At 29.9% G+C, this 23,097-nt stretch overlaps 1 pseudogene; it reads left to right on the forward strand.

Moving 5' to 3' along the window:
* The first annotated feature begins 859 nt into the window (after positions 1 to 859).
* On the forward strand, positions 860 to 21,981 carry LOC18021942 (annotated as a pseudogene).
* The last annotated feature ends 1,116 nt before the right edge of the window (positions 21,982 to 23,097 follow it).

Consider the following 23,097-nt stretch of genomic DNA (forward strand, 5'->3'; position numbering starts at 1 on the left):
CAATCGGTAATGCTATTATACCCATATTTAAGATATAAAAGGATAATAGTCACATATAAAAAAAAACTTCTTCCACGAAAGAGAAATTTTATGCATATCAAAATAGTTAGTTTGACAAATTGAATCAAATAAGAAAAATAAAATATACCAAAAAGTTCTCTAATACTTCCATCTAAATATCTTAATTGTAAGTTTAACAAAAAAAATTAAGCAGATAAATATACCAAAAAATAAAAACCATAATTCTTATTATCTTTATATAAAACCACTTTTCATAACCCCTAACCCTATAATTCACGCAGCTGCACATCAACAAACACTTAAATAGGTCATGCTCCAGTTTTTTCCCTTTTGTTTGTTCTTCCTCTCGTGGAATCATGTTTAGCCAAAGCTTGACGCATGCATTAGTTCAAGCACATGGTAATTTTCATAACACTTATCTTCTTTTAAAATGCACTGATTTATTGCCTCATAAATGCAGCAATATAGACAATAGAGTTTTAGAAAAGAGGATTACCACATGCGCATATAGTTTTTTTTCTTAGTTTCTTAGACCATCTCCATCGCTGGGTTCAGATGGAGTTCTTATATACTTTTACTAATTAACATAAATGAAAATGCAAAAAGTTCTACAAACCCGATCTCTAAAACTCTTATATAAAAACTTCATTTAAGGGAGGTTCATAAAAACGTGGCACACTTTCATTGGTTAATTTTTTTCTGGGACACTCTCTCTCCTCCTTTCCTCTCTTCTCTCTCCATTTTTAAATGTTTTTTTTTGGTGGAGACTTTCTCTTTTCTCTTTCCTCTCAAAATTTATTATTAAAATTTTTTTTAGAACCTATAGTAGAACTCAGCGATGGACATGCTCTTAGGTCTTGGTGAGGACATCAACAAGTTTATTAGTGCTGAGAATCCTGATAAAGATGAAGATCCCCTTCTATACGACATTATTGGTAAGGTCATGTTACATGGACCATGCAACACAAACAATCAGCGCAGTCCTTGTAGGGTAGGTAGGAAAATGTTCAAAGTTCTTCCCCAAGACCTTTAATACAAAAAAAAAACTATTGATGAAGCTGGTTACCCGAAATATCAGAGGCGGAAAGATGGTAGAACAATTAATAAGAAAGGAGTTGAATGTGATAACTCTTAGGTTATTCCATACAATCAGGATCTATTGATTCGATTTTGAGCCCACATCAATGTCGAATGGTGCAACCAATCATGCTCTATTAAGTTCAAATACATAACCAAAAGCCCTGACTACGTAATAGTTGGAGTTGGTGAAAGTGATAAAAAAAAACGAAATAAAAGAGCATTATAGTTGCAGGTTAAAATTTGATTTTTTAACTATTATTTTAAGTTGTTTTTCATTACAAACCAAAATTTTTAAATATGGAAACAAATAACCACAATGAAACTATATTTCATTACTCTATAATGTTAAATTTTTTAGTCTTATCAATTAACTTTTTTAGTTTCTAAAGTCAATATAATATACAGATATGTGTCCGCTTGTGAGGCAGTATGGCGTATCTTGGCATTTGTTATTCAGTTTCGTACGATAGCAGTTGAAAAGCTTTCGTTCCATCATCCTCATCAACAACTTCTCGTGTATCACGAAGATGACCCGGTTGAAGATGTATTAAATCATATCTCTGTTAGTAACTCTAAATTCTTAGCATGGATGGAATGCAATAATATGAATCCAGAACCTAAAGAGCTCACTTATGCTGATTTTCCAACTAATTTTGCATGGCATGTCAAGACAAGAACTTGGGAGCCACGAAAACGACAAAAAACTATAGGCAGGATCACATATGTGCTGCCTACATTAGGCAAAGTATATTATCTACAAGTTTTACTTAACCTCGTGAAAGGACATATGTGTTTTGAAGATATTAGAACAATAAACGGTGTACTCTATGCTACTTTCCAAGAAGTTTGCTTTGCATTAGGATTGTTGGATGATGACAAAGAATATATCGAAACAATTAAAGAAGCCAGTTATTGGGGATCTGGACGGTTTCTACGTAAACTATTTGTTATAATGTTGCTATCGAATAGTATTGGGTCAGTCCTAAATGTCTGGAACGCAACTTGGAAAATGCTATCAGATGATATTTTACACCATCAAAAGAAGATAAAACCCAAGAAAGTCATTTTTCCTGCTAACATGATTTCAAAGTCTTGGATTTGATCAAAATTTATTTAATGATAAAACATGTAGTCCTGTTCGTGTTATATCGTTTTTAAATGAGCTCGGAAGTTCCAGAGTTCATAAGCTATGAAGACATGTTTTCAAAGTCCCTATCACCTCATGTTAAATCGTCTTTATAAGCTATGGATTTCACAAATTTGTTTGTCATATAAAATTATAATTGCAGAATTTAACTACTCTAGGCAAATAAAAGGGTTGCTTCCACTTAAAGTAATAAGCACCTAATTTTTTATCACCAATTTGAAATGTGTTTTAGAAGTTGCAAAAATTCAAAAACTTGCAGAACTTTGGTCATCAATTTTTTATCCAGTTTTTAACAAACTCACAAATTTTTCTGTTGGAACCTCACAATTTCTATTGCCATCATCTTAAGTTGCAGAAGTTTCTAACTCTACACAAATAAGTATGTTGTGTTCACTTTAAATTGTTTCCCGCTAATTGTTTCCAATTCTATCCGCAGATTTGGTTATGGATGATGAAGAAATTAAAAATTTTAGATTATCAGAACGAGTGGTAATTCTCTATCCAATTTCAACAAGATCCCCTGTTTGGATGATATTGAGATTGACAAATACAAAAATACTCTAATATGTGACGAGAAGAGCTATAATCGAAATGAACTGTGAGAAAAACATATAGAGTTCATGTCGAAGATAACTGATGAACAGCTTGGGATTTACACAGAGATATTAGATGCAGTGAACCAGGATTCTGGTGGAGTCTTTATTTTTGTCTACGGTTTTGGTGGTACTGGAAAAACTTTTCTCTGGAGTGCTCTAGGTGCTGCTTTGAGATCAAAAGGTGAAGTAAGATTGCGTCACTGCTATTGCAAGGTGGTAGAACGACACATTCTAGATTGTCCATTCCTATTAATGTTAATGACCATACCACATGCTCGATGAAGTCGGGTTTGTATTTGGTGGAATTAATCAAAGAGATCCGGTTTATAATATGGGATGAGGCCCCCATGATGAGCAAGTTCTGCTTCGAGACATTGCATAGGAGCATGTGTGATATATTAAAGTATTAGGAACCGTTTGGTGGTAAGGTGATTGTTTTGGCGGTGATTTTAGACAGGTTTTTCCAGTAATACCAGATGCGACAAGGTATCAAACTGCGATGGCCGCTTTAAATTCGTCAGTGCTTTGGTACAAAGGTGAAGTCTTACAACTTACATAAAATATGAGATTGCATGCAGGTATGACTGATGACGATGCTGAAGATCTTAAAGCATTCTCAAAGTGGATATTAGATTTTATTGACGGAAAAATAAACGAGCCTAATACTGGAGAAGTCGAAATTGAGATACAAGAAGATTTGCTAATTCTTGATTGCGACGATCTTGTACGATTGATTGTTCGGGAGATTTATGGTGAATTGATTTGCCACCAATACAGATGCACAGTTTTTCAGAGATAGAGCTATATCAAGTCCTATGAATGTGGATGTGGAGATCATAAACCAATATATGCTATCAAAGTTACCAGGTATTTTTCAAACTTTTAAGACAATTTTAATATCATTAATTCGGCCAATAAATTTAGAATATGTAGACATATGTTAACAATAATATGGACTTAGTCACGAACGATCTTCACCTTAAATGTTTTATACATTCGTATTTCAAATTAAATAGAGAATGATTATTAAAATCGGTACTAAAATTAATAATCCTGTTATATGTAACTAATGTTTGAAATTGTTAAGTATTCAGGTGAAGAAAAAAGATATCTAAGTGCAGATAGTATTGAACCTTTAGACATAAATGATGCTGACGACATCATATATACGCAAGGGTTTTTGAATAGCATTAAGATTTCATGAATGCCTAATCGCAAACTATCCTTGAAGGTGGGAGCTCTGATAATGTTACTACGAAACATTGACCTGTAAGAGTAGATTGCGCAATGGTACAAGATTGATAGTGACTAAGTTGGCAAATCATGTTATCGAGGCTATAATGATTACGGGAAATTATGAAAATCAGGTTGATGAGTGTGTGTTAATACCAAGGATGTTTGTAACACCGGTGGATGCACACTTTCCCTTTTGTATGCGTCGTAGACAGTTCCCCATAACACTTGTTTTTGCAATGACTATTAATAAGAGTCAAGGTCAAACGCTTGAGAGAGTTGAGTTATATTTACCCAAACATGTATTTTTCTTACGGTCAGCTCTATGTAGCAGTTTCAATAGTAACATCTAAAAAAGGTTTGAAAATACTTATTACTGACGAGAAAGAAGTACTGCAAAGGAAAACAATGAATATTGTCTACAAGGAAGTTTATGTTAAAATTTAATGCTTAATCGACATGTTTAGAAAAACTAGAAGAGCATCCTTTTTTGATTTCTACTTAGAGATACTTGTCACTTTTACTCGATTTCTGAATTAAAGTCATTCATTGCACTTTTTTACATATTTCTTTGTTTAACAGACATTGATTGGCACTTACAAATAGATGCTATTTATTTGAATAAACAATTTAACATACAATCTATACAAGAAAATTACAATCAAAGAATAAGGTTAAGACTGAAAAACAACTATACCAATACAAACTTTAACTTTTTTTCTGCAGCTATTGAACACTAGCAGACAAGGGTATAACTACCAAAGTATGAAAAAATGTCAAATACATTTTAAATCAGAAACTCCACGAGCTATAAATTTATTTTGAAAGCAAATAGAAATATCAAATTACAACAATAACAATCATGTCATAGCATAAACATACATATAAAATTTATACAAGAAAAGAACAATAAAATATTAATGAAAACATATAAAATAACAATTTGAGCCCGCACTAAATCACTAGTAAAACTAAAAAATCCAAAGTCTGTTATATACATAACTAAGAATTACATGTATAAAATAACTACAATTTATGAAAATGAGATGATACATCAAAAATATAAACACACTTATCATTGAGTAACATGACCGATGCACATTGTCGATGCACTGTTTAAAAACTCGGCCGCCTAGCCGCCTAGTCGGCTGCCTAGGCGCCATGCGATGGGTGACCGCCCCAACTAGGTGTTAGACGGCGGCTCTAGGCGGTTCTCCAATTTTTCACTGTCTAAGACCGCCTAGGACCGCCTAAAACCACCTAAGTCCGATTAAAAAACAAAATTGTCGTCTAATTTTTGAAAATCAACCCAAAAAATATCAAAAAACTTGAAATTGGTTCAACTTTATTAATAAAATTTCCATATTTTTCTTCTGAAATCAGCCTAAAATTAGCCCTATTATTTTTCTTTCCCAATTAAAAACGACATCACATTCAATACTTAACCAATTAACAATTTTGACGACCTAATCCCTAACTAACAATTTCAATTCAACTAAATTACAATGAAATCAAATCAAAATCAAATATAAGCGAGTTTAAGTTCCAAAATCATCTAAAAAGATTAATATAAATAATTAAAAATTAAATATAATATAAATTAATCAAAAAATTAATCACCGATTTTTGACCTAGGCGCTAGTCGGAGCCCGTCCGCCCGCCTACCGCCTAGCGATTTTTCTGAGCACTGCCTGATACACGACCCCTAATGGCATTAAACTAAATGACATTAAAAGATTCAAAGTTGGAGAGAATGAGTAAAAGAAAAAACATTAATGGGCATATACTGGGCTTTGTAGAATCTAAAAACCACCAAGGACAAACACCACACAGACCCGTTTTTTACGAAAGATCGTAAAGGATTCTCGTGAATAATTGGATTTTTTCGACATCAACTATGAAAATTGTTAAATTCATTCCTAAACTATTTTTGGATTTTCACGAAATCATTTCGTCTGAGGCCAAAATTTTCACGACGGTGAAGCCAGATCTGCTCGCCATGTTTCTCAACGAATCTATCTCGGAAATGGGCAAGGGAATATTGCCTCAATCAACAGAGAATCGATTGAAGATTAATTAGATGCGGAAGTTTCGTTCTCTCATGTATCTCCAGTTCGATTGGAGACGACGAAGAAGAGGAAAAAACCCGAAGAGAATAAAATTAGTTGGAATGAGAGAGACTAATACAGTAAAGTTGAATTCGATCTGATTATTTTTCTATTTTGTGCTTTGTGTTCTCTTCTTCATTAACAGCTGCGATTTGGAGTGATAACATTAGGACTAAAGAAGGATGTTGATGAGAAGTGTTGGTGTGATCTAGACTTCTGTGTCAAAAAGAAGGTCTTTGTATTTAACTCTTTTTTTTATTGTTTTAGTTCGGTTAATTTGAAAAGTTCATAAATTGTATTCTCATTCGTCATGTGATGTATAGAATAAGGTCCATATTGAATTCAATCTAAGACTGCCTTAAGAAATATTAAAGAGGTCAAACTCCTAAATTCAACCTAGAACATAGTTTAAACTAGTACTTAACTAACTATCTAACTACTTTTGTTTCATGGATTATCAACTAAGACAATTAGTCGATCCGCTTATATTATTTTATATACATTTTTTAATGAAATGAATATAACAGAAAATATACAAATATTTAAATCGTTTTTCTCGCATACCCGATTATTAACATAATAATAACAACTTCCAAAAATGACGTATTTACTTATTTGCCAAATAATTGTATTAATTTAAATTTGAACTTATATACTTAGTCGCCAATGTATCTTCCCTCTTAATGGCATTGTATAACATCCTGAAATTTAATTTTGAGTTATTTCTAAATCTCAATCTATGAGGATATTCTATTAGTTTATTACTGAATACTATCCCATTTATTTCGGATCACCGTATAGATACTCAATAACAACTACTTTACAAAAAATGTAGGATTCGCTATTTCCAATCAATATTGTGTTAAATTTGAATTGAGAAAAATATACTTGGCCGCCAGATTACATACAGCTCAACGGTATTGCGAAAACCCTATACTGTTTCACTATAAATACAACACTACCGTATTCCATTTCACTCTACATCAACTACAACTTTCTCAACTTTTACTTCAATTCAATTATTTGCAATGGCTTCCAACATGAGGTTAACCCCTTTGGCTGACTTAAAGCCATTCAAGACTGGGTGGAAGGTGCAAGTAAAGGTGCTTCACACTTGGAAGCAATACCAGACTAAGAGTGGAGAGTCTCTCGAAATAATTCTCGCAGATGAAATGGTATGATCAAGTGAATGTGTAATTACATTTTCGTACTACTAGCTATTAATGGTTTACTAGTAAACATTTCTTATTTTCAGGGTACCAAAATCCACGCCACAGTCAAGAAAAACCTTTTGCATCGTTTTGAGCGGTTGATGGTTGTCGGTGAATGGAAGTTCGTCGAGAAATTTTCGTTGAACCAGGCGTCCGGTCAATACCGGGCCACAAAGCATCAATTCAAGATGTCTTTCATTTCATCCACCGTTGTCACCAAAAGTGCAAATCGATCTGACAGTCGATTTTTTGAGTTCTTAGATTATGATACAATCTTGAACGATTCCACAAGTACAAGTTTTTTGATCGGTGAGTTTCCATTTATCTATATAGTTAGTTTATTACATTTATATACGTATTCACTTGACGTCATTTTTCAAAATACCAGATGTTATTGGACGAGTTGAAAGTGTACGTGAACTTGAAACAATCCCCGTCATGAACAAGGACACAAGCAAGCTTGAGTTCGACTTGTTTAATGCGAAGTGAGTATACACGGTTAACATTATTTTTTATGAAATTTACGTTATTTTTTATTCTTTTAAATAGTTACTCTACTATAATTGAACCGTATTATATGTAGAGAGGAGCGCTTACCATGCACACTTTGGGGTAAATTTGGCGAGCAAGTCTACGGCTTGTCAGAATGCTGACGAACGTGGGGTTATCATTGTAATCCGTTTTGGAAAAATCAATGTTTTTAGAGGTAAAAATATTTAATTACAAAATTGGTGTTTCATCATAAAATACAATGCATTTTGGTTATTTGTTTAAATGATCATAGGTGAACGTCAAATTACCAGTTCTTTTCAAACCTCTAAGGTGCTCATAGATCTTAACGATCCAGATGTCATTGATTTTAAAAATAGGTAAACAATTTATTTATATATCAAACACAAATTTTGACAATGTGATTATTAATAATAATTGTTTTCCAATATGAAATTTACCTGCAAATGGCGGAAATATTACTTTCTTGAGTAGCAAGCCACATCAGAGGATTTCTTATGATGATGAGAGTAATTTTGATCAGTTTCCAATGGTGACTATTGCTGAACTGCAAGATTATCTGGAGGTATATAACAAAGTTGTAATAAGTTTATTATATGTCTTTGGGAAATGATTTTTTAATATAAAACTAAAAACATAAAATACTTAAAGGGTATAAAATTTTATATATGGTATCGACTAAATTAAAGGTATAACTCAAACTTTAACTTTTGTGTTAATTTTTCAATAGAGTTTATGCAATTATTGTGATTGTTATATTGTTAAATATTCAGGTTGGGAAATGCAAAATCATGTGTACTGTATACGCGGTTGATACAGATTGGTCATGGTTTTACTTGGGTTGCACTAAGTGTGGAAAAAAGGTCTACAAAATCCCAAAACGCGAAGACGAAAAATTTTGTGATCAAACTAAGAAGCTTTATTCATGTGAAACATGTGATGCCAAAGTTTCATCTGTCAGTGCGAGGTAACCAAATTTTATAAATTACTAAATAACAAATTGTTTGCCAAAAACATATAATCACATGTTTACATTTAAATTATATTGTAGATACAAACTCCATCTTTGTGTAATGGACAACACGAGCAAGATCAAATGTTTTCTTTTTGATTCAAATGCAAAGGATATTGTCAACCAATCTGCTGATGAAATTTTAAAAGGGACATACGATGAGGTATTATACACTTTTAAATATTTTATTTCAATTAGTTTTATATTAAAAAATCATTTCCCAAATACTTATTATTTTTCAACATAGATACAAGATCCTGATGTCGTTCCTGATGCACTGCAAAACTTGGTTGGGAAGACATTTCAGTTTCTAATTTGTGTTGAGAAAGAAAATTTCTACGGTGGTAGTAATACATACAAGGTCGGAAAGGTTTGGAAAGGCAATCAAGTTTTGACTACCACCGTTGATGATGCGAATGAATCTGAAGATGGGGGTGATCAGAGTTTACTTATGTATGGCGATCAGGTAAAATTGATATGGTTGTGTATGTATTTTTTATATTTATGGGACAATAATATATCTGAAAATTTTGCATTTATAGGCATCACTGATGAACACACATAGCCAAGAGTTTTCGGATAATGTTTCTGGCAATATCAAAACTCCTTTATCAAAGCGTGAGCATGATGATCCTAAAGATTCAGTCGACTCATCCTCATCGTCTAAGAAGTCATGTAATAGTGGCAATAGTGTGGAAATGACATATGCTAAAGAAGTGATTGATGAGGATACACTGAAGAGTGATGGTGTTTTGGTGAACGCTCTTCTTACAAGTGAATCCAATGAAGGTGTTGCAAAAGGACGAACTCGAGGACGTGGTGGTGGTAAAGTTGTTGGGAAGATGTGATCCCATATATTCTGGAGTTTTTGAATTTGTTGTTATTCAATTTTTTATTGAATAACTTTCTCTTTTCCAATATTTGGTTTAGTATTTTGAGCATTTGGATATTTTCGGATCTGGTTAGTTAATTGTTTCTCGAATTTGAATTATTAATAAAAATATGTTTAAGTTTTTCATACTATGTTCGTCAGTCTCCATGTTATACATTTTAATTCATTAGCATAAAAAAATAGAATTAAAATTGGATATCCTAATATTATTTCAGGTTTGCAACTTCCATCGAGAGTTTCAATTAATGTAGTTTAATTTTTATAAATATATATGTGATGATAGAAAATCCTAATATTATTTCAAGCTGAATATGAAGACCATTCTCAGTAAAAGAGATTATTGTTTCCTATTTCTTATTTTTATTGTGTTAAACTTGAAAATCTTAACTTATATATTATTCTCATTGAGATAACTGATCCAAACAATTTAATTGTGTTAGCATTTTTTCTTGAATTGTACTCTATTTGTTTTCAATAAAAAAAAACTATGATATTCAAAATTTGTATCGTCCGTGATTTGTGTCTGTATTAAAAAAAATAGAGTACATAATTCCGGGATTGTACTCTCATTAATTATTTGTAATTAATGAAATGAAGTAATTGATTTAACTAAAGAGAAGTAGTCAGTAAAAGATATGACATTTTTTTACCATCTTTACGTATTTTCTATATATATTTAATCAATATAAAAGTTAAATATACCTATGCATTGAATGTAACCAATTTGGTTTGTTCGTAATTCACGTAGTGCAACAAATGTCAAAGGTTGCAATTTATTCTAATTTTACAAAACGACACAACCTTTCAACCCTATACTTGCTTTGCTTTACATATAAAGGACCAAGTAAAAAAACGTCTCACCATCTTAACGAAAACAAACCTAAAGATTGAGGAAAACAATCATTTTCCTCAAACATGCCTCGCTATTGTACCCTTGAGTATCTTTTTCCCACAAAAACTGACTTCAGAATTCTTATAAAAGTTCTACGAGTTTGGGAACACTTCAACTACCGTAATCATCGCCAGGAATTGCATCTTATTCTCGGTGACGAAAATGTAAGTTCATCTTTTTGAAGTTTTTTATTCTGTTGCATGTTATGAACATTTAAACACATGAAAAATTTAAAGTATTTGGTTCACGAATTTATGGCTACAAAATAGAGGCTTCGATAGATCAGGATCTTATCCCTTCACTCGGTCCAAAGTTTAAAGAAGGAGAATGGAATTATGTCAAATTCTTCAACGTTGTCAATGCGTTCGGATCATTCAGAAATACTATAAACTACTACCTCATCAACATGAACGCCGATACTGTTGTAGATAAGACCTTTCAAGTCAATCCTAAGCATATGATGGATTTTATGCCATTTGATGCCATTGTCCGAGGGAATTTCCCTACTGAGTACTCTATCGGTTAGACTTCTCACCTTTATTCAATTTAAGAATTAGTATAAATATTGTGTAATGTAATTTTTTATTTGTAGACTTGATCGGCGTAATCATCTATGTTGATGATGAACTAAATACTAACATTGATGATCCCTACGAGATGATTTTAGGACCTTCTCACAAATTGGACATTCAGATAAGGGACATGAAGTAAGATGTTTTATATTATAAGATATGTAAAGTCCCATAATTTGTTTTATATTGTACATATGTATTTTTTTTAATGTTGTGGTAACATAATTTTTTGGTTTAGTTATGTTGATATGGACATAACACTCATTGGAAAGACTGCTCTGGATTTCTGGAAGAAGTGGGAAGACATAGGTACTTATGAAACAGTCTTGACTTTGCGCATGTTTCGTCTGACCTATGATTCTGAAGGTTAGTAATTAAATTTTATAATCGAGTGGGAACATTTAATTCCACTTTCTTAATATGATAATTTGGCTTCTAACATGTGTGCTCTTTATTTTTAAAAATCATACAGGGAGATATCACATAAGGAATGCTGGAGATCATTCTGAAATTCTTTTCAATCCTCACATAAAAGAGGTTTCTGATTATCTTGACTGGTAATTTTCTAATAGATATTAATAAATATATAATATATCTTATGGTGTACTGAATATTTTTTTTCAATTGTTAACTTGAAATTATTTTTTGTCAGGCTTCCTTTTACCGATATCCATAGAGATCCGACCTGGCCATAATTTTAATCCTTATTATGTACTTATATTTTCCCGTAATTGTTAAACATTCCCATTATGTAATATTTTCCCATAAAACTGGGATGAATTCGAACATACTTTCGTATATTTGTAATTGACTTATTTAGTATTTATTTATGGTAATGTTTAATTGCCAATTTACTTATGTCATTTAATATCATTGTATTTATTGTTTATATATTTTACATGTATATATATATAGTTTTGGATATAATATATACTATCTATATATAGAGTCCATTTGATTTTAGAAAGGTTACTTCCTTTATAGAAAATTTCTTCTATCGAATATTATACATTTCCATAATCATAAGACATTGCCAAAGTATACTAATACAATATAGTAACGACCATTTTTCATATTATGACAATTTTAGTTCCATAACGATTTATGTAAGTAGACTTCGACATTACATTTATTACTTACCTTTATTAATTTGCTTATTTATAACTATATCAAACAATGCAACTATAACGCTTCTTAGGCAATTTCATCAAATGATCACTATTGATCTTTTTTTTTTGGTCCACTGCTCACTATTGATCTACAGTAAAACCTCTATAAATTAATACTCGATAAATTAATAATCACTATAAATTAATAAATTTTGCTGGTCCCAAGTCGGGCCAATGTAAAAATCCATCAAATTCGATAAGATAATAAGATAATAATTTTTTTTGAAACCCTTATGTAAATTTATGGTCCCAACAAAAACATAAATTAATAATGATATAAATTTATGCAAATATATGTAAATACAATATTCTAAAATATGACTAATGTGTTTGTTTTTATTTAAAATTGAAATCTCATTGGTTCTCATCTCTCTAATTATTATATCAGTAGCTTTTATTGCTCTTTTACTATATACATTCAACATTTATGACGATTTTTTGATGTGATAATTGATTTTTTTACCTTTAAATGTTTTAAATGTATTGTAGTGTTATCTTCAATTTTATCATCAGTAATACTGATATTAGCTATGGTTTTTTTATAAATTTTAAACTTATGAACATGTATATTTTTACATGGACAATTTAATATGGTGTTAGAAACTATTTTATTGTGATAGTTATGATTCTTAATCATATTTTATATCATGAGATTTGTTAAAATGTAAAATATAACATTATTACAAAGAAATTTTAAAAAATTATATGCGGAAAACAAATTTTCCCTATAAATTAATATCACGATAAATTAATAAATTATTATGGTCCCAATATTATTAATTTATAGAGGTTTTACTGTATTAACAACTTTACATGTAAGAGTAAATTGAAATTAATTCCGATTGACGTTTTAATTTCAGTGCTGAGAACTGACGTTAAGCGTTTCTCATAACATTTAGAGTTGAGTGTAAAATATTATATAAATTATCGATGTTTTAATGTATGTGGATTATAATCTATGTAGCAGATGAGCTTATAGGCTATGATTGGTGACTATGAAGAATGCGGTTTTCAAAGTTTTTTTTTAAAAAAATGCAAATGAACAATAATCTTACGAATCAATACACATATATGAGAAAGTAATTTGGGAAAATAATTATTTTTTATTTGTACCAATATAATATAATTTATTGTAGCAACATGCTTAGATAATTCCAATAAAGATAGATAATTAAGGTACAAAAAAAAAAACAGAGATAATTTTAGCTAAACTCAAAAGTTTCTCCTTCCATGTTTATTCTTATGTGCCTGTAAGATTCAAAAACATATAATGTTGTTAGCTTCAAACATATTAGTTAAACAAATCAATGTATTAATAGATTATTAACAGCTTACCCACGGAGATGTATCTAGGTACCGGATCTCTGTCTTAACGAAGCCGCATTCTATACATTTCAAACCTATCTCCAGGTCTATATGGAGATCGTGTTTTCCTTTCTTGCAACGTTCCTTTGGATCATCAGTCGATATTTCTTCATCAGGCTGCAGATATTACATATTTATATAAACATCCAATAATACAGAAATCATCAATAAAACCGAATAATTAAAAGTTTAAATTACCTCAGAAGGAACCTCGATGACATTCGCAGTTAATTTGCTGAGAAAGTCATTCATCTCTTCCCATATATTAGTTTCCTCAATCTCTGATTCAGAAATTGGAGGAGGTGATGGTGTTTCTTCCACACTAAATCTCATGTTCAATGGTGGTGGATTAATTTTTAGTAATCCGTTTTCATCATAAAGTTTTTCTTGGTTATTCTTCATTTTTTTCTAATATCTTATCAGGCGTTGAAGGTGGAAGAAAAAAATTTAAGAAGTATGTTTATAATCGAAGCAACTCTTATTTTATATAGGATAGGATAGTTATAAAATATTCAATGTCAATAATTTTCTATGTTTTTATTGGGAATACTGTTTCAACCAACCAATTTGACTTTTTAACTTTCGCTTTTGATATATGGACATAATATTTACACACGTCTTCTTCGTCCAATTCACAAAAATTAACTCATACAAAAATATTGAAATTTTTTGATTTTCCTCTTTACATTTTGATTTAAACCGCAATATATGGTAACATAATTTCAAAATTTGGAAATCTTTTTATAAAATTAAACAACTTTTTAAAATTCAATTTTAACTGAAATACATAATATATAAAATGATATTTTTTGTTATTTGAGATAATTGCAAATGAGAAATAATAATTATAACAATCCTATAAATTAGGAAAATCGTTATAGTTCAAATTAAAAAATCTCATTTAAAAGGTATTTCTTACACAATATTGGATCTCATTTGAGCTAATAACAATTTTCTATATAATTAGAGTTTTTTCTAAAAATTCCAGTGAATAATAAAAAATCTACAATAGCAAAAACCTATAGAAAACGATATACATTTCTGTTTAACTACTGAGCAAAATAACTTGTATCTCACTCTACAATAAGTACACTGTCAATACTCTATGCAGAAGTTGGTATAACAGTATACTTCCTGTCGAAAGAGAGCATTCACAAGTAATATAATTACAATAACTCTGTGGCGACATAATAATGAATAAAACTACTTACTCTGATGTGATTCTTCACAGACGCACAAGGAATATTATGTAGGAAAACATGTATTTTTCTTTCATGTAAACATATTTTTTGTACGTCTATGTGAGGATCACATCAGAAGAATAATTGTAGTATGGGTTGTATTTGTGTGAGTAATTGTTTGCTTGGTTAGTTAATCAAAATTCTCTTATGGTGTGTATTTATAGAATTCTTAGAGAGTTATTTCTCATTATTCTTTGCTGTGTTTCATATTCCCCAAAAGTCGTTTATATTTAAAACATATTAAATAACATTTGACTTATTTATCACAATTTCCAAACGAATATACATTTCAAAATAAATAAATTTATATTGCATATAATATATATAATATGTTCATATATGTCACATTTTGATGAATAATTTAAAAACATAAAATTTATGTATCTATTTATAGTTATATGTATTCTTCATCTACACTTTCTTCATTATACATGCCTAATTATAATTGCGTTGAATTTATAACTGCATATATGAGGCAATTTTAAATACACAATTCAATTCTTAAACTAATAACATACCATTTGGCCCAAAATTAGTAACATTTTACCCACACACTATGTCAATTATCAATATTGTAAAATTCGACCCATTAAACTTAATAATATACCCAATTAAATTAAAATTAAAAAAACGTTCAGACGTTCAGCTTAAATCATCTTGGAATAAATAAGTCTCATTTAGTATACAATATAATTATCCCTATTAAGTAGTTTAATGGTTCATCACATTTCCAACTGACAAAACATATTCTCTTATATTTATGTTTGATATTGTTTTAGTTTTTTGATATCAAAAAAATATATTTTTGTACTAATTAAGTAAAACAATGTACCTATATATTTGGTATCTGTTTATATTTCCTATTTTAAATTGAAACAACTATTTTGTTAAATGAACAATATTAATTACATTTGGTTCTTCATATTTATAACTACCGAAGTTAATGGTGTCATATATTTGTTTCCAACTTCTTCCACTTATTTTTATAGTTTGTTTTATCAGGATATATTCGTATACAGTAAACAAATATTTCTTTAATTGGTTTGGTATGGTAGTTTAAAAACCCTAGATAATACTAACTATATATAGGTATCAGACTATGGATGAAAATTTATCATATTACATCTTAATACAGTCCATTTGCTCAATTGTTTGTTTTGAAAACTAACATGCCAGGTTTTTTGTTTTTCTCGACAGTTTTAGTTTTACTACTTAAGGTTTACACTTACATATGTTTTTTTTTTTTACCAGAAATTATGGATTACCATCTTCCTTTGTCGCTTGGCGAAACTGACGTCAGACACGGTAAAATCATTACGAAAAGCAAATTTATGGCTTGGATGGAATGTAACCAGAAGTACCAAAATGGTCGACACATTCTATACAGTGAAGTTCCTACCAAATTTGTGTGGAATGCCAGACTTAAAGAATGGAGACTCAGAAAACGTGGTGTTGGTCAATCCGGGGTACTTAAAAAGTGTCCCATTGAAGATTTCGAGCTTTTTTACTTGTGGTTATTGTTGCACATCGTAAGAGGTCCTACATCTTATGATGATATTAAGACTGTTGATGGTGTTACTCATCTCACATTCAAAGATGCTTGTCTTGCTAGAGCATTTGTCCCATTTGAAGATAAATGATTCCTTTATCTTTTTAAGTATTCAGTATTAAGTTTATTGATAATTATTTTTATTTTTCATAACATTTTGGCTTTTATATGTAGCCAAAATATTCAATAACGATGTGCATTTTACGAAAAGTGAAATAGAATAACTCTTTTAATATTTCTTTACTACTTATAGCTTCATCTCTGTCTGTTTATATATCATCTTCGCATATAATCTACATCTCCATGTTTAGAAGTAAACGCAAATTATATAATTTGGCCCATACAATATTGTATGAATATATATTTGATAAACCCATAGAGCTTTAGGTAATTATATAACAAATTCATTATATTGTTGTACGTTTTAATGATAAACTGGCATTCTTTATGCAATAACTCATCGATACTTATGTATAGAATTGGATGTTTGTTTATGCAATAAATCATCGATACTTAATTTAAACATAGGATATTTTCATTAATACTATTAAGGTATGTGTACAATTATAATGGAATATTTTTGTATATTTATAGTATTAAATGTAATAAGTGTTTAAATGACATATATCTAAGTATTTATTCGTACTATATTTAACAATATCATATAAATTCCAAATTATGTTCTACTCTTATTCAGTGATTTTTTAAATTTCCTTAAGTATTATAGGCGTTGTTATTATAATATTCACTTTACTATCCTGTGTATCTTACCTATATATTCTAAATCCTACATCGTCAGAGATTAAAAATTTATTCACCACTATTTAAGTAATATTTTAGAAGGCATACAGTAAAGTTCTAATTACTATTGTTTGATATTATGTTTGGCTACGACTACATTTCTGATTTGAACACTCATACCTCAGCCTGGAAGATTCGAGTCAAGATCGTTCGGAAATGGAAGGAATGGATTCAACATGACGGTGTCACTCTTATGCTTATTTTGTCTAATCCAAAGGTTACTTCAATAATAGCTTACTATATGAATTTATTGTTTTGTTGCGTATACTACTGAAGTAATATTATAAGATTTTCTCAGAAACTTTTTATTTGTATTGTGTTAGGGACATACTATAGAAGCCCGAGTGAACAAAAAATTCATTAATCATTTTGATTGTTTGCTGGTTGAAAATCAATGGTATGATATTGAAGATTTTGGAGTAATCTTTAGCCGTGAAGACAATTCAGCATCAACGAGTATTCATAAAATGTTATTTATTGTGTCTACAGTCGTCACAAAAATTGAGAAATTTTCAAGTTAGTTAACCTCTGTCTAATTTTGAATCTATTTAACTCTATATGCTTATCTATGAGAACTTTTTATTTAATTTGCAGCTATCCAAACAAGCTTGATGGGAAGACGATGTATTTTTTTAGGATAAAATTATAATTTTAATCATTTAGATTCTGTATTTTTTTGTTTTATGGTAACTTATTATGCTATAATTTCTCGATATAATTATTTCTGATCGATTCTCTCTTGTGTTATACTTATTATTTTAAAAATCAAATGATCACATACATATAATTACAATTTATGTTCAGTTAATATATTGTACGTTAACCTATATAAAAAAGGTGTTCATAACTGCACTACAAAGCGTATGCATGCTACGGAATAAACAGTCATAACGTCAGCTTTTTAACTTCTCAATAGTAATGATTTGTCTCGGTAATCGATTGGGGTGCAATAGTAATGAAACCATATAATAAATTGAATAAATATGATTTATTATATGATGATGATAATAACCTGTAATTAGAAGTATACATATGCATTAATTTTGTTATATATATTTGATATTCTTTGATAATATAGAAATAGATAATGTATATGTTAATTATTTTTTTTGTTGTTTAACTATAACAACTTCGTCTGTTCTTTTTATTTATTAATTACTAAAAAACATATAGTAAGATACATTCTGTCACTGATGCTACATATGTGAGATACTAGACACTTTATTTCTGCATGGTAATCATTACACTAGAGATCAATGCATTTTATATTTCAATTTAAGATAACCAATATAATAAATGAATCGTTGCCATTTAATATAATTTTATATTGTTAGGTGTCAAACGGTTATTATATAAGATAGAAACAAAAAACTGTAATCATAAACTACTTTTTCACTCCTAACATATGATAACAAACTAAGTCTTATTTTATTTCAGTAATCCGAGTGATTTTTATTCGATATCTAAAATGTATAACAAATAATTATACTATTAACTCTTATGTATTAAATGTGAAAATGAAATTTCGCTCCTGTATGAAATATAAATTCTATATCATGTAAAATACTTTCAGTCCTAACATAGGAAACGAATATTTATGTATATATTTTGGAATTTAAATCAAAAAAAAATTGTCATAAATTAATACAATATAGAAAAGTATGTTGCATTCAGTGTATATAAACGTCATTAGTTGCTACGATATGTCTAATCATTATTTTTGTTGTTTAACAAGAAAACCAAACCTCTGGCAAAATTAATTAGAAGAAGTTATCCTTTTCGTTTTTGACAACGGTTCCACTTTATTTGTATTCTATTTCAGAGACTATTGCTTAACAGAACAAACAAAATTCCAAAACACGAACTTCTCGAATTATGTCTTACCATGACTTAGTTAGTAAGCTTACGCCATGGGAAGAAAATCCGGTGATACGTGCTGTTATTTACAAAAAATGGATTGAGAAAGACAGCCGTGGTCGGGATCGTGTCGAATTCATATTTGCCGACGAAGAGGTAAATAAGTTGATCTTTTATGCTAGATGAATTTTTGGTGCATGCAAGTAAAAGGTTTTGCCCTAATAGTTTTTGTATATTACAATCTGTAATCATTCTAGGGCTGTAAAATTCATGTGTCTGCTCATAATTGGATCCATGAATATTTCAAGAATGAATGTCACGAAGGAGAATGGTTCAAAATTCGCAATTTTATTGTCAGATCTTCAGACTGGAACAATATCCTTACAATATCCTTCTTACTCGAGATACCACGCTTAACTTTATACGCGATGAGCCGGTATCTAATTGGTATTTCTTGAATTTAATCAAATTTAGAGATATTGTGAAGAGAAAAATGGATCATGTGTTTCCTATTGGTAAAATTTTATTTTCATTATTGATTTATTTAGCTTATTTAGTTTATTTGTTCTTAATAATAATTAGTCCATTATACATATGTTAGAGAATCATAATTTTATATTAACTTCTACTCTTTTTTTTTTAAATAGACTTGATTGGTGTGATCGATTTTGTTGGTGAAATATCCATTGACAATGACTTTGACTCCATTTCAAGAATCCAGCCAAAGAAAGTTCTTGAATTTCATATAAGAGATCTCGAGTAAGTGTATTTTCTATATGTTATGCAAATTCATTTTTATATGTATTATTCATTGGTGTTATGTTTTCTTTTAAATTTAGGGATGTTGTTATCAAATGTTTTGCCTTTGATAACTGTGCAATTTGTTTTGATAATTCATGGATATCGAGAAAGACTGATCGCATTTTTGTTCTGTTAACTGAGTGGAGATTTGATCTCTATAAAGGTTAGATACTCCATGTATTATTATTATTTAATTTGGTATCTGAACTTCTACCAAAGTATATAACGGTGTCAAATGCTACAATTATATTTTTCTTTGTAGGTGAACACATTGTCAGAAATGGAGGAGGTCAGTCTCGATTTCTTTTCAACCAAGAGATAACTGAAGTTCAAGAGTTTGCGTACATGTAAGCTGTTTTATCTTTATTTTTAAATGAAATCATAATTTATAGTTGCTGACTATTCATATTTATATCAACAGGTTCGTTCTGGCCGAGAAGAAGTCAGCAACTATGAAATCATAATGGAACCTGTTGACATATCATTCTATTCATAACAGTCAACTCTATATATACACTGAACTAAACACTTATAATTTATTTTTCATTTTAGCTAACAAAAATCACGCTCGCCCACCAATGAACGGGTTAGAATCTAGTATATAATTATAGACCTCATCTCAATTTCAATATACAATTCTACACAAATACACAATGAAGTCACAGTAATTACTTTTTTTTTATAAAAAATACTTGTGTTAGCCTATGGAGCTATGGCATGCCATGGCGAAGACACAAACGGAGAGGGCGGCTTGGGCACTAGCCATGGACCGTATGGTCAACATGGTCTCGGTAAACCCGGGATTCATCGTTGGACCCTCAGTGGCTCAATACAATTCTAGACCCACAATGTCTTACCTCAAAGGTATATACAAAACATTCACTCACTCAATATATATGTGTATATGAGTAATGATTGAATTGTCATGGAAATGCAATTGCAGGAGCTGCGCAGATGTATGAGAGTGGAGTATTAGCGTACGTAGACGTAGAGTTTGTAGCAGATGTTCACATTCGAGCATTTGAAGATACTTCAGCTTGTGGTAGATACTTCTTTTCAACCAAATTGTGAATACCGAAGACGCAGCTCTCAAGCTTGTGGAAATTCTATCTCCTTTAATACCTATGCCAGCAAGGTAAACACTATTAATACCATTTTCGCTTTTCTTTTATTTTCAAGATATATATATATATATATATATATATATATAATATACCTGGAGTTAGAAATAAAAATAACATGTAAAATTTCTTCTTAACGTTAATAGAATACTTATATGATTTAGGCAGGGTGGCCCAGAGATAAGGCCCGTGAAGAAATGACTTCAAGGCGACCCAAAAGATATTATTTTTGGGGTAGTCAAAAAAGCCCAAATTTTTTTTTATAAGTGTGTAAAGAATGTTGTCCCATATCGACCAAATAGAAAAAATGGAAAGGAAAAATTGCCTATAAATAAGAGTCATTATCCCCATCAAATATTTAAAAGAAATCAATTTTGGCTTATAATAATCGATTTTGGCTTATAATAATCGATTTTGGGTTTTAAAAAATCAGTTTTAGCTTATAAAAATCGACTTTGGGCTTCAAAAAACTCGATTTTGGCTTTAAAAAATCGATTCTGGGCTTCGAAAAATCGATTCTGAGCTTAAGAAAAATTGATCTTAAGTTCAAAAAATTAATTTAGGCTTAAAAAATTGATCTTAAGGTAAAAAATTTATTTTGGGCAGAGAAAATTAATTTTAAGCAAAAAAAAAAAAAATTCGATTAAGGGTATCATTTTTTACGGTACGCTTTAAACGTCAAATCACTTTGGGCCGGCCCTAAATTTAGATATGAGAAAGAGATGCAAGGAAGTGAAGTTTATGAGGAGAGATTGAGAAACAAGAAACTAAACAAGCTGGTGGAAGCTGGCTCTGCTTGTTAAGTAATTAGAGTATTGTTATAAGTTAAAAGGAAAGAGTAAAAATAAAAAAATTTCGTTTACGTTTTTTTTTATTGTAATCTCAATTCATTTTTTACTATAATTTTTTTTTTGTTACTTCATTTGAAACATATAGAATCGGTGTTACTTAAAGAAAAATGAATATTTATTGTGAGTTCTCTCTTTGATTGTAGAACACAATCTGTAGTTACGATATATTCTATGAAATATGAATTAAGCTTAACAATAAATAAATTTATAACGTACAATATAAAAGCGTCAGTGAATATGTGTATGAATTATCCGGTGCTATAAGCCTTTGACACTACACCTTTGCAATCTAAGAACATACAATCTATTGGTTGCGCTAATATCATCGTTTTATTATTATATATTCACTGTTCAGGGGTATATTATATTGTATTGTAAGTTTTTGTCCAAAAACATATGTTCAAAGTTTCATGTTTTTTGGTCGAAAAGAAGTTTCATGCTTTATTTACTCTAGGGAAGTCTGTTCGTGATGGATGTAGAATTAGTTCTGTCGTTATGGACATAGTTGTCAACTGCAATATATTATGAGCTGCCAACTTTAATTATATATTATATTGTTATAGGTTTTTCACTTTCTAGTTTCTACTACTACTTTTTTTTTTTAGAAAAGGCTTTCTACTACTCCTTTTTGTTTATGTGAATGGATAGATCATAGATCTCGATGACAATTTTATTTTCAAATTAATTTCCTTTAATTAATCGAAAGCCGCCAGAAAATATACTTCTTATGTTTAAAATATAAATTGTCTAATAGTATATTACATAATGTTCTTTTTCATATTAAAACATTATAATAGTAAAATTAGAACTGAAATTTTCTCAAAACATTACATTAAAAATCAAATTGAAAAAAAAATGCTGAGATTTGTATTATGAAATATGAGTATTTAAGTAGTCAAAACTTGTATATTAAAACAATCTAATTCGAAATAAAAAAAAAGTTAAATGGTAACTACATAATAAGACATTGAATGGTTCAGATCTAAATGGTTATGCAGTTCAGTCTCTATGAGGTCAAAGTTGGATCAGTTTTTTTTTTTTTTTTCACCATTCGCATTCTCTTCCGAT

Source organism: Eutrema salsugineum, unplaced genomic scaffold (genome assembly GCF_000478725.1).
Source record: "Eutrema salsugineum unplaced genomic scaffold, Eutsalg1_0 scaffold_15, whole genome shotgun sequence".
Taxonomy (NCBI): domain Eukaryota; kingdom Viridiplantae; phylum Streptophyta; class Magnoliopsida; order Brassicales; family Brassicaceae; genus Eutrema; species Eutrema salsugineum.